The sequence below is a fragment of the Podarcis melisellensis genome (assembly GCF_964234715.1).
Source record: "Podarcis melisellensis genome assembly, chromosome: W".
NCBI lineage: Eukaryota > Metazoa > Chordata > Lepidosauria > Squamata > Lacertidae > Podarcis > Podarcis melisellensis.
Window position 1 is genome coordinate 32,814,593 of NC_138535.1, and position 13,709 is coordinate 32,828,301.

A 13,709-nucleotide genomic window follows, 5' to 3' on the forward strand; every position below is an offset into this window, starting at 1 on the left:
GATCGCCATGGATGAATGGACTTGCGGAGCGAGCAAATCAGACTTTGCTTCAAGGCCTGAAAACCTTGTTGCATGATGCCAACCTCCCTGAGAAGTTTTGGGGGGAAGCTCTGTCAACGGTTGTTTATACCGTTAATCGGAGACTGTCATCGCCCATAGGTTGCACTCCGTACGAGAAGATGTTTGGTAAAAAACCGAACGTCAAGCACATGAAAATCTTTGGTTCTGACATGTGGGTACACACCCCACAAAGCAACAAGCTTGGGAAGTGTGGGGCACATGGTTTGTTCATGGGGTACGAAAAGGGTGCATACAGGGTATGGATGACTAACTCTAAGTCCATTAAGTTCACCAAGAGTGTTGAGTACAATCCTAAGTGGGGGGGAAATGTGGGAATTTTCCAGAGTTACCCAGAGCAGGATGAAGGTGATGTGAAAAAGGCAGATGATGTTGAGGAAGCTGAGGATGATGATGATGATGATGATGATCAGAGTTCGGATTCCAGTTCAGTTGGTGGCGCTGCTGCTGGTGTCAGTGACAGTGATGACACAGCAGACTACAAGAGCGCAAAAGCCTCAGTCAGACCATCTGATGCGTCTGACAATGAACTGGAAGAACCACTGTTCACCATTGGTCACTTTTCTCCTAAGAAGGAGAAGATGAGTCCAGAAGACTTACGTCTAGTTTGCAGGTCTGAAAGGGCGACCAAAGGCAGACCTCCAAAGAGATTTGCTGATGAGTTTGCTAAGACAGCAACTGCTGTTCTTAGTAGTTCAGAGAAGGTGTGGGAACCTTCAAGCTTCAAAGAGGTTCAGGAGTTAACCCTTAAAGATGCTGAGCCTTGGCTTAATGCCATGAAGGCTGAAGTTGATTCCTTGAATAGGAACCAAACTTGGGAATTGGTACCGGTAGTCCCAGGAATGAGACTGGTTGGCAGCAAATGGGTCTTCAAGGCCAAGACAGACCAGAATGGCAAGGTTGTCAGACACAAAGCCAGATTGGTTGCCAGAGGTTTTTCACAGGTACCAGGACAGGATTACCACGAGACCTACTCGCCCACTGTCAAATATGAGAGCATTCGACTGATGCTCAAGATCGCTGCAGAGGAGAAACTGCATGTTTCCCATCATGACATTAATACAGCTTTTTTATACGGGATTTTGGGGGAGGAGCTGTATATGCTTCCACCTGATGGAATGCAGATACAGAAGGGAATGGTCTGTAAACTGCGGAAATCCTTATATGGTCTCAAGCAGAGTGCCAGGTGTTGGAACACAAAGCTCACTGAAACATTGCTTTCTCTAGGTTTTCACCAGGGCAAAGCTGATCCATGTGTGTTTGTCAAGGAGGAGGGGCAAAACAAACTGTATTGTTTATGTTTTGTTGATGATCTTCTGATGTTTTGGAAGAATCAGGCTTTTTACCAAAGCACCCTAGCTCAACTGAAGGAGCACTTTGACATGAAGGATCTTGGTGAGGTATCCAACTATCTTTCTCTGCAGGTGGAGAGGGACCAAGCAGGTAATTTTCTGGTACACCAAACACAGAAAATTGCTGATGTATTAACCAGGTTGAATTTGGTTGATGCAAACCCAGCAGACACACCGATGGTGACAGGTTACCAGGTAGATAGTACTGCTGAAGCGTTTTCTGACACTACGCTGTACAGATGCATTCTAGGCAAGCTGAATTTCATTGCTAGATGCTCAAGACCTAGAGTGAAGGCCTTCTGGGAAATGATATATAATGAGCTGAAAAAGGTGTTTAAGTATACCTTTACCAAGAAACCAGAGGCCTTCCTTCTGGGCATTGTCGGCCAGAATGTGTTAAAGAAGGACAGAACATTTTTTATGTATGCAACAACGGCAGCAAAGATACTGATCGCTAAGAACTGGAAAACTCAAGATCTACCCACACTGGAAGAATGGCAGATGCAGCTGATGGACTATATGCAACTAGCTGAGATGACTGGCAGAATTCGAGACCTGGGAGAGGAGAAGGTTGAAGAAGATTGGAAGAAATTTAAGATTTACTTACAAAAGTATTGTAATTTGGCTGAATGTTAACAAGGATGTCAGAGTAGAAATAACTGTCTACCATCAAACAATATTTGAGTTAAACCTAAATTTTTGGATTTAAGATTGTAAACAAAATGATAATTTGCTTGGAAACAATTTTATAACGATACAAGTGGAAGCGGGAGGTGTGAGGGAGTCCACAGTAGTAATGAAAAGATGTTATAAAAATAATGTGGTTTGTTAAATATGCATTTGTATTAAAAAACCTTAATAAAAATTTATATTAAAAAAAAAAATGAAGCGTTTTCTGACACTACGCTGTACAGATGTATTCTAGGCAAGTTGAATTTCATTGCTAGATGCTCAAGACCTGACATTGCTGTAAGCACTAACCTGCTTAGCAGACATGCTAACAATCCTACTGTTCAGGATTGGAAAGCTCTGAAGCGCATAGCCCGCTATCTGAAAGGGACAATGCACTACAGGCTGAGGTTCACCAGTCAGAAGACTGGAGGTCTTGAAATCTTTGCAGATGCAAGTTTTGGAAGTGACACCACGGATGGTACAAGCGCTTCTGGAGTGTGCTACATGTACAACCACTGTCTGTTTGACTGGCTGTGCAAGAAGCAGACGACAGTGAGCCTAAGTTCCTGTGAAGCAGAACTCAATGCTCTGTCATTTTCACTCATGGATTGTGAATGGTTGATGCAACTGTTCAAGGACATTGGGGTTTCTGTGAAATGTCCTATACAAGTGTATCAAGACAATAGATCCTGTTTGGCTTTGCTGAACTCAGAGAGTTGCAAGCAAAGAACCAAGTACTTGCAGATTAAGCTACATCGTGCAAGAGAGTGTATTCAGAAAGGACTCATTCAAGTGTCCTACATGGCAGGAAATGAAATTTCTGCTGATCTGTTGTCTAAGGTTGTTAACAGAGAACAACTTAAGGTTTACGTACAGAGGTTGCAATTGGGTTGAACCACAGGTACTACAGGTTACACGGAAAGGGGGAGGATGTTAGGATATTTCCGTTCCACCTTAAGAGAGAGCAGGCTTGTGAGACACAGAGTCTGCGCATTTCCTTTTACAGGATGTTTATGTTTGCTATTGCTTTCGTTTTTTCTCTCTCTGCGCCAGAACACGCTAGCAGGCGGTCATGCTTTTCTTTGTTCTGACCAACGCTGAATAAACATTCTAAATGATACCCTCCTGAGTGCAACTTTTGCTGTGTGAATTCTGCTGACAGAGTGTGCACCAGCCCAAGAATGTGGCAAGCTATTTCTTAGGCTTCGTGTCGCTAATTGCTGATACCTACGGGAGGTCGATGGATCGTCCGGCAGCCGGCTTGGGGGCTCAGATGGACTTTATCTCCCTGGCAGTATCCCAACATTATGGTCCTGGTATGTCTATACCCTCCAGGTGGGCCCTGGATTCTTACCCATGCTCTGGTGGATTCGAGGGCAACCCGCTCCTATATGGACGCTGCTTTTGCTGCCCATCACCAGCTGTCGGGAAATTCAAGCCCTTCTCAGGAGAAGCTGGCAGCAGTCCCAGGCACCCGGCTTGATTCCCTGTTGACCTCCCTGGCTGCATTCCCCAGCAAGCGCAGCCAAGGTCTCGATCGGCGATTCTTCTCAAATGTGAGAAGAACACACCCCCTCTTCCCCTGGCAGGGGAAAGAGATAGACAGAAACGTATTTACATGCTTTTATTTCTGTCCTTGCAGTGTTACAAAAAACATGACTGCTCTCTCCATACTCCAGCAGTGTTGAGACAAAACACTTCCTGTACTTCCTGTACAGCTCATATTACACTCTGAGGTAATTCCGGTGCTTCGCACTGTGAAATGACTGCCCCTCTGTTCCCACAGACAGTCCCATCACGTTTACTCTTCAAGCTAGGACTTTGCAGCAGCATTGCTTCATTATCGTAACATCAGGTGCCACTTCAGAACAAGCCAGAACCGGTACAGGTGGAGGCAATTGACGGACGGCTCCTGCGTTCAGGTGCCATTACTCAGGAGACCCAGCCCTTGGTCCTGTGTCTCCAGCAGCACCGGGAGATGCGAACTTTGGACATTGCCTCCGTGCCCCGGTTCCCCCTGGTGCTCGGGATGGACTGGCTGGAGGCTCACAATGTTCAGATTGACTGGGTCAAACGGACTGTGCACTTCCCAGACCCATGTTCCCATGCTCAGTCCGAGATGCTAGCAGCTGCGCCCACTGAGGAGGCTGCATCAACGCTCCCCGCCGAGTACCGGGACTATCACGACGTGTTCGAGGAACGGGGCGCAGACCAGCTGCCGCCGCATCGGTCTTTTGACTGCGGCATAGACCTCCAGCCCGGAGCGCCCCTGCCGGTGAGTCGCTTATACTCTCTAACAGAGCCAGAGCGCGAAGCTTTGCAGGACTTCCTGCGCAAGAACCTGGAGCGTGGTTTCATTAGTCCTTCTACCTCGCCCACCGCTGCACCAGTGCTCTTCGTTAAGAAGAAATGTGGGGAGCTCGCCTTTGCCATGATTACCGGGCCCTGAACAAAATTACCATCCCAGACCGGTACCCCTAGCCCCTTATTTCGGAGTTGCTGGAGCGGGTGCAAGGGGCGCAGGTGTTCACCAAGCTAGATCTCCGGGGGGCCTACAATTTAATTCGGATCCGAGCCGGGGATGAGTGGAAGACAGCATTCGGGACCCGGTACAGGCAGTTCGAATACCTGGTTATGCCCTTCGGATTGTGCAACGCGCCCGCTGTGTTCCAACGGTACATCAACCACGTGTTCCAGGACTTGCTAGACAAGTACGTGGTGGTGTCCTTGGATGACATTCTGGTTTTCTCCCGTGACCCGGCTCGCCATGAGGGTCAAGTCCGGACCGTGCTGCAGCGCTTGCGGGAGCACCGCCTGTATGCGAAGCTCAGCAAGTGCGAGTTCCATCAGCGGTCAGTGGACTTCCTTGGTCACCGACTCTCTCCAGATGGGGTGCAGATGGATCCTGGGAAGGTGGCAGCGGTTCAGGATTGGGCAGCACCTCGGAACCGCAAGGACCTACAGCGATTCCTGGGGTTCGCCAACTATTACCGGACCTTCATTGCAGATTATGCTCATCGCACCACCCCGTTGACCTGGCTACTGCGCCCCAAGATGCCGTTTTCCTGGGACAAGGAGGCAGAGGAGGCGTTTCAGGGGTTGAAGGCCTGTTTCCAGAGAGCGCCGATCTTGCAACATCCTGATCCCTCTCGACCCTTTGTGGTAGAGACCGACGCCTCCAGTACAGCTCTCGGTGCCGTCTTGTCTCAGCAGTACGGACCTGATGCGCCACTCTTACCCTGCGCCTTCTATTCCCGCCAGCTCCTTCCAGCGGAGCGTAACTATACCGTGTGGGAGCGGGAACTACTGGCCATCAAGGTGGCCTTTGAGGTCTGGTGCCACCATCTTGAGGGGGCACGACACCCGGTGGAGGTGAGAACCGACCACCGGAACCTGGAGTACCTCCAGACCACCCGCAAGCTGAACCAAAGGCAGATCTGGTGGGCGTTCTTTTCCCGTTGCCAGTTCCGGATCCGCTACATCCCTAGCTCCCAAAACCAGAAGGCGGATGCCCTGTCCCGGAAACCTGAAGACAACGCAGACACGGTACAGCAAGCAGTACCCACCACAATCCTACCACCGGCTGCATTCCTGGCCACCCAGGAGGCTGAGCCACTGCAGGCTCGGGTGCTGGAACAGCAGCGGGTCGACGCTTGGGCCCAGGAACGACTCCGGGAACTGTCCAAAGGGTCATGCCCTCAGTATCCAGGGCTGGTCTTGCATCAGGGCCTTCTGCTGCACCACGGTCGCCTGTACATCCCGCCAGGGCCACTGCGGGCTGAGGTTCTCCGGATGACCCATGATGCCCCAGCAACGGGACACTTTGGGCGGTATCAGACCACCCATCTGGTAAGCCGTGAGTTTTGGTGGCCCCGCCTGAAGGCTGACGTGGCTCGCTACATCGCTGGTTGTGATGTCTGCCGGCAGGCCAAGGGCCCTACCGGGCGACCCCCCGGCCTTCTTCAGCCGTTGCCAGTTCCAGCACGTCCTTGGCACACGGTTTCTCTGGACTTTGTAGTGGACTTACCCCCGTCTCGTGGCTGTACCTGCCTTCTAGTTTTTTCCGACTATTTCACTAAGATGGTGCACTGTGCCCCCTGCCCATCCGTACCCTCAGCTCAGGAAACCGCTCAGCTGTACCTTCAGCATGTCTTCCGCCTGCATGGCCTACCTGTGCGTGTGGTGTCCGACCGGGGCATTTAGTTCACATCCCGGTTCTGGCGAGCTTTGCACCAGACCCTCGGGACAGAGGTCTGTCTCTCATCAGCCTACCACCCACAGACCGATGGCCAGACGGAACGGGCGAACGCGGTGCTGGAGCAGTACCTCCAGTGTTACTGCAGCTACCAGCAGGATGACTGGGTCGACCACCTAGCATTGGCGGAGTTCGCCTACAACAACGCGGTGAATGCGTCCACCCAGCAGACCCCATTCCAGGCCAGTTACGGTTATCATCCACAGCTGTTTCCGGATGTGCTGCCGGCATCCGCGGTCCCTGCTGTGACGGAGTGCCTTCAGGAGCTCCAGTCCCAGCAACAGCTATTGATGGAGCAACTGCGCCAGGCCAAGGAGGCGTACAAGGCCCAGGCTGACCGCCACCGCCAGGTGGGGTCGGAACTCCACGTCAGTGTCCTGGTATGGCTCTCCACTCGCCACCTCCACCCCTCTCGACCTTCGCGGAAGCTGGACGCCCGTTTCACCGGCCCGTTTCCTATCGTGGACCAGGTCTCGCCTGTGGCATTCCGTCTCCGTTTGCCCACTACCCCCCTTAATTTTCATATTAACATTGGAAGTTTTATGTAAACAAATTAGGGAAGAAAAAGAAATAAAAGGGATTATGCTAGGAAATAGAAGTTACAAAATGAGGGCATTTGCTGACGATTTAATTATAACTACGGAGCAACCAAAACAGAGTTTAAGAAAGGCGTTGGAAATAATATATGGCTACGGTAAAGTTGCGGGGTTCAAAATGAATTTAAACAAGACAAAACTATTAGTTAAAAATATGTTGCCAGATGAAAAAGCAGAATTAGAACAAATAATACGCATTAAAATCTACCCCCAAATCAAGTATTTAGGATTATGGATAACACCAAAGAATATTAACTTATATGAAGATAATTATACCAATTGTTGGAAAGATATCAAAAGACAGTTGGAGACATGGACAAGGTTAAATTTATCATTCCTGGGCCGTATTTCGGTAATTAAAATAATAGTTTTACCGAAGCTACTCTTTCTATTCCAAACGATTCCAATTACAGGAAAGACCAGCAGTATCAACAAGTGGCAAAAAGAAATTTCTAAATTTTTGTGGAAGGGTAAAAGACCAAGAGTAAAGCATAAGATATTAATAGATACTGTAGAAAGAGGTGGCTACGGGTTACCGGATTTGAAGCTATATTACGAAGCCTCATGTCTTCTCTGGTTGAAAGATTGGTATTTATTAAAAAATTGGGATATTTTAGATCTAGAAGGTCATGACACCCGTTTTGGGTGGCATGGCTATCTTAATTATGGGAAAATAAAGACGCATAGGAGTTTTTCAAATCATATAATAAGAAATGCTATATATAAGTGTCAGGGAACTGCCATCGGAGCCAAGAGGAGAGGTAAGGCTCCCCAATAATGCCGCAGAGGGAACTAGCAAGGAGAGAGGGAGAGCTTCCGCTGGGGAAGGAAATCAAGGTGACACCAGGAAGAAAAGGGAGGCTGAGAGTACTTCGGAAGGAAGGCTCCGAGACTCTTCCAGTGAGATCAGCGGGGAGAGCACAGGACCTCCGCTTGGCACGCCTACGCTGCGCAGAAAGCTTCCGCGCAGAGAAGCTAGGCGGAGACTTGGAGTCAAGGAATTTTGATGTTGGAAGAAATTCAGGAAACGCCCACTGACGGATTCTGCCAGTGACTGAGACAGCCGCGTTGTAAGGGCTGTCAAGCCAGGGAAAGGTTTAGCCATACAACCAGCTTGGAGCAGTTTGTGGCTTACGCACAAGCAACCCCAATTCCCATTACAGCAATCCGTCAGTCTTCTAAGTTGTTTGTGCGCAGAGAAGAAGAGACAGCATCATGAGTCAAACAGGAGGAGCAGGCGCCGGAGAGGGGGCCAGGGGAGGAGCAACTCTGGAGGAGAGAAAAAGAGATTTGGAACAGCAACTGGCTCTACTAGCGGCGCGGCTCGATGAAAGGCGGACTCAGGCTGCCCAGGGGAAGCCCACCCCCCATCGCAAGGAAGGTACCGGGACTAGTGCAGAAGTTTGGGGGCAATCCCAGAGATTACGATGCATTTAAGACAGAGGTGCAGTACGCGCTGGACTGGCAGTATGATGACTTTGTAGACGATGGGGGGAGAGTCGCTTTTGTGATAGGGCATCTGGAAGGCGGTGCCAGAGAATGGATCAGACCCTTAATGGCATCGGAGAATGCTGCCTTAAAGGATTTGAGAAAAAATTTTAGCGCCATGGACCATATGTTTTCGAGTGATGTGGAGCAGAGCGTGACGCGCAAGGAACTGATGGGGTGCAAACAAGGGAACCAATCAGTGAGAGAGTACTGGTCGCGATTTGCGCTGCTTATCCACAAACTCGGTAGGGAACTGGGTTCAGAACCAGTGCAGATGTTATTTGAGGAAGGCTTATCCCCTTGGGTAAAAGACGAACTTTCCCGCTTGCCCCGCCCGCAATCGATGGACCAGCTGACTAAAATGGCCCTTGCGTGGCAAGGAATGGTGGGGGCAGCTGGTGGTGAGGAGGAGGGGAATAAGGAGCAGGGAAACGCCAATGCTTGGCTGCAGAAGAGCGGGCACAGCAGCCAGGCGAGCAACCAGTAAAAGTGCCCAAGCCAGACCCCCCCCCCCGGGCAGCCATAGCCATAGAGGTGGTCTAGAACTCCCTAACGGACACCCAATTAAGGTGAAGGCATTGCTGGATTCAGGCAGCTCTTGCAACTTCTTTAGCAGGGATTTTGCACTAGAACACCAGCTCCACGTGGTGCCTCTAGAACACCCCTTGCAAGTAACGAACATTGATGGGAGAGAACTGCTTACAATTCATGAAGCTTTTCGACGCTGGAGACATTTTCTAATAGGCGCGCAACACAAGATCCAGGTGTGCACGGACCATAAGAACCTGGAATATTGGAGGACTGCACGAGTCCTCAACCAGAGACAGGTGCGATGGGCACAGGAGTTTTCCAAGTTCTTTTTTGAAATTCGGTACGTGCCGGGGAAAGAAAACGTCAGAGCAGACGCCCTCTCCCGGAAACCGGAGTACTTGGAAGGAGAGGGAGCGCCGGAACTACCACATGTGATACCGGAGGACCGAGGGGTGTGTGGGGGAGTAGTGGTAGAGAGACGAGAACTAGCCGGGTTGACGAGGAATGACGAGTACGCCCAAACAAAAATCAGGGAGATCAGAGACGCAGAAGAAAATCGGGGGTTTTGAGGAAAAGGAAGGGGCACTGTACTATAGGGGAGCATTGTACATACCAGAAGGGGACTTGAGGAGAAGAGTACTCAAACAACTACATGACAACCCCACGGCGGGGCATTTTGGTCAACACAAAACCATGTTGCTTGTCACCAGGCAGTTCTGGTGGCCAAGGGTGAGGGAAGATGTGCGGGAATACGTACGGGGGTGCGAACGCTGCCAGCGGGCAAAAGGGGAGAAGGCAGCACCAGCGGGGTTACTGGAACCCTTACCCACCCCGGAAAGACCATGGGAGGTGGTATCCATAGATTTTATGACCGATTTACCCAAGTCCAGGGGGAAAACAGCAGTCATGGTGGTAGTTGACTTGTTGACCAAAATGTGCCATTTCATTGCTTGCTCGCATGCAGTGACGGCAGAGGAAACAGCTAGGCTGTTTGTAGATCACGTCTTCAGGTTGCATGGCGCCCCCTTGAGGGTTTTGTCCGACAGAGAAAGGCAATTTACTTCCAGATTCTGGAGGAAGCTCATGAGCCTGCTGGACGTCGAGGTGAGCTTCTCGATGGCCAGACACCCGGAGACCAACGGACAAGCAGAAAAAGCTAATAGCATACTCCAACAGTACCTACGCTGCTACGTCAACGAAAGGGAGAACGATTGGGTGGAAAAACTAGCGCTGGCCGAATTTGCATACAATAACGCTGAACATGTGTCCACGGGGATGAGTCCGTTCATGGCCAATTACGCGTGTCACCCCAGGGCCTTCCCAGGGGAGGGGGACGGGAGGTGGAGTGTGCCAGCGGCCGAGCAGTTTGTGGAAGAAATGGAGGCTTTACACCAACAACTTAAGGTTAACCTGGAGAGGGCGAAGGAAGCGTACAAGAGGCAGGCAGACAAGCACTGCAGAGAAGGGGAGACAATAAGGGTTGGGGACCGGGTGTGGTTGTCAACCCAAGGGCTACCGTTCAAAGGGGTTTGTAAGAAATTACGGCCAAGGCGACTGGGACCTTTCGAGGTAACACAACAGGTGAATCCTGTGGCCTTTAGACTCAACTTTCTCACCAACATGAAACTGCACCCGGTGTTCCACAGGTCATTACTCTCACCGTACCGGGAAGGGAGGGAATTTCTGGGGCGAGAAAGAGAAATCCCCATGCACCCACAGGTGGAGGAAAGGGAACTCAGTGGTCAAGCCGCGGAAATTCTCGATTCAAGGTGGAGAGGCAGACGGGTGGAATATTTGGTGTCTTGGGAGGGGGAGCCCGAGTCGGAAAACACTTGGGTTCCTGCAGAAGAGATCAAGGATGAGTATCTGCAGGAGGAGTTTCATCGCAGGTTCCCAAGGAAGCCGAAACCACTAGGGAGGTTCTGGGAGGAGCAATTTGGCACCACGGATGATGAAGAAGAGTTTATGGGATTTCCAGCCTCCGAAGAGGAGGAAGGGGGGGTATCCGAGGGAGAGGAATCCGACTGGGGAGATTGGGCAGCGGAAAGAGACAGCAGCAGGTGGAGAGCGGTGTTTGAATCATCTGAGGAAGGGGATAGTTCCTTCCAGGGATTCCCCGCATCACCGTCCAAGGAACGGACGGGGGGAGAGGAGGGCCCTGGGGGGGAGGTGGATGTCAGGGAACTGCCATCGGAGCCAAGAGGAGAGGTAAGGCTCCCCAATGATGCCGGAGAGGGAACTAGCAAGGAGAGAGGGAGAGCTTCCGCTGGGGAAGGAAATCAAGGTGACACCAGGAAGAAAGGGGAGGCTGAAAGTACTTCGGAGGGAAGGCTCCGAGACTCTTCCAGTGAGATCAGCGGGGAGAGCACAGGACCTCCGCTTGGCATGCCTACGCTGCGCAGAAAGCTTCCGCGCAGAGAAGCTAGGCGGAGACTTGGAGTCAAGGAACTTTGATGTTGGAAGAAATTCAGGAAACGCCCACTGACGGATTCTGCCAGTGACTGAGACAGCCGCGTTGTCAAGCCAGGGAAAGGTTTAGCCATACAACCAGCTTGGAGCAGTTTGTGGCTTACGCACAAGCAACCCCAATTCCCATTACAATAAGGTATGGGGAAAATACAAAAGAAAACCCCAAGATGGAACTCTCCACTAGAAGCAATTGCTGTTAAAAAAAGGAACAACATCAAAGAGAACTGGATAACGTATAACACAATATTAAGGGGGGAGGAGGAGGGTCAAATAATATTGATAAGTTATGAGAAAATAAAAGATCACTTTTCTAGTTGGCTAGATTACGTCCAGGTGAATGAAGTGTTCAGACAGGATAAGCAGATAGGTTTTGAAAAGGAGCCTTCAAGATTTGATAGAGAACTACTGAATAGTAAAACCTAAATAATCGCAAAAATCTATAGACTTCTTTTAGACTACGAAGTAATGGATGAGGAGGTTAAGGCTTCAATGATAAAGTGGGCCCAAGATGTGGGCCGTCCAATTATGCTAAAAGATGGGGAAAACTGATGGAATGTAAATTTGAAATTTACAGCCAGCTATAATATAAGAGAGAACATAATGAAAATGGCTCATAGGTGGTACCTCACTCTGAAACAGTCTGAAACAGTCCTTGATAGAGTGCCAGAGCCAGAGCCAGAGCGAGACCCTGAATCAGTGCCAGAACCAAGCCCTCATTCAGAACCAGAGCCTGAGAAAGAGCCAGAGCCAGAACCAAAGCAACAGCCACAGCCACAGCCTGAGTCTGAAACAGCCCTTGATAGAGAGCCAGAATCAGAGAATCAGAATCAGAGTCAGAACCAGATCTTCGGTAAAGACGTGGTCTGGTCTTAGCGCAACTGCTCCTCCCACCCGCGATAACAGAGATTGCGTGTTCCAATACATCCCCCCGTAGGGAACCTGCCCCAGCCATTCTGTTGGCTGAGGCCCCCTCCCAGGCAGCCCTGACCCTTTCCCCTTAAAAAGCAAAATACAAACTATACAATAACCTAAAAAAATAGTAAAAGAAAAACAAAGGAAGAAACAATTATGCTAAACTTAAAATAATCCCCGCCCCAACTAAACATTTGTCCCACCCCAGAAAGAAAATAACAACAACAACAACAACAACAAACCACCGTTTGTTTGTTTGTTTTATAATAATATTTTATTAAGTTTAAGGAATAGTAACAAGCAGAAAAAGGAAAAAACACATACGCAAAAATATAAAGTTACAAAATACAAAAAATACAGACATTTAACTTATAGAAAAAGAAGAAAAGCAGAAAAAAACACTAAAAAGAAAAAACAAAAATCCCTCTTTTTAATTTCTCATCTTCGATTCACTTATTTTCCTGACTTCCTCACGTCTCCCTTTTTTGTATCCCTTTTGAAAATTAATTCAGCAAATTCATATCCAATTAATTTATCTATTATCAATCCAATCTTATTTTTAACCTTGTGGCTAGAACCCCTTCAGTTCATTTCAATGTCATCAACATTCAAAAATTTTGCAATATTTCTGTAAATAAATTTTAAATTTCCTCCAATCTTCTTCCGCCAACTCTTCTCCCTGGTCTCGGATTCTGCCAGTCATTTCCACCATTTCCATGTAGTCCATTACTTGCATCTGCCATTCTTCCAGAGTGGGTAGGTCTTGTGTCTTCCAATGCTTTGCAATAAATATTCTTGCTGCTGCTGTAGCGTACATAAAGAAAGTTCTATCCTTCTTTGGCACCAATTGGCCGGCTATGCCCAGGAGAAAGGCCTCTGGTTTCTTAGGGAAAGTGTATTTAAATACCTTTTTCAATTCATTATAGATCATCTCCCAGAAAACCTTAATCCTTGGGCACGTCCACCAAAGGTGAAAGAATGTACCTTCATTTTCTTTACATTTCCAGCATTTATTATCGGGCAAATGATAAATTTTTGCAAGCTTGACTGGGGTCATGTACCACCTGTACATCATTTTCATAATATTCTCTCTTAGGGCATTACATGCCGTAAATTTAATCCCGGTGGTCCACAACTTCTCCCAGTCAGCAAACATGATATTGTATCCTATATCTTGTGCCCATTTTATCATTGCCGATTTTACTGTTTCTTCCTCAGTGTTCCATTTCAGCAGCAAATTATACATTCTTGATAGAATCTTAGCATTGGGTTCTAGCAATTCTGTCTCTAACTTTGATCTTTCCACCTGGAAACCCACTTTTTTGTCCTGGTTGTACACCTCTCTTATTTGAAAAT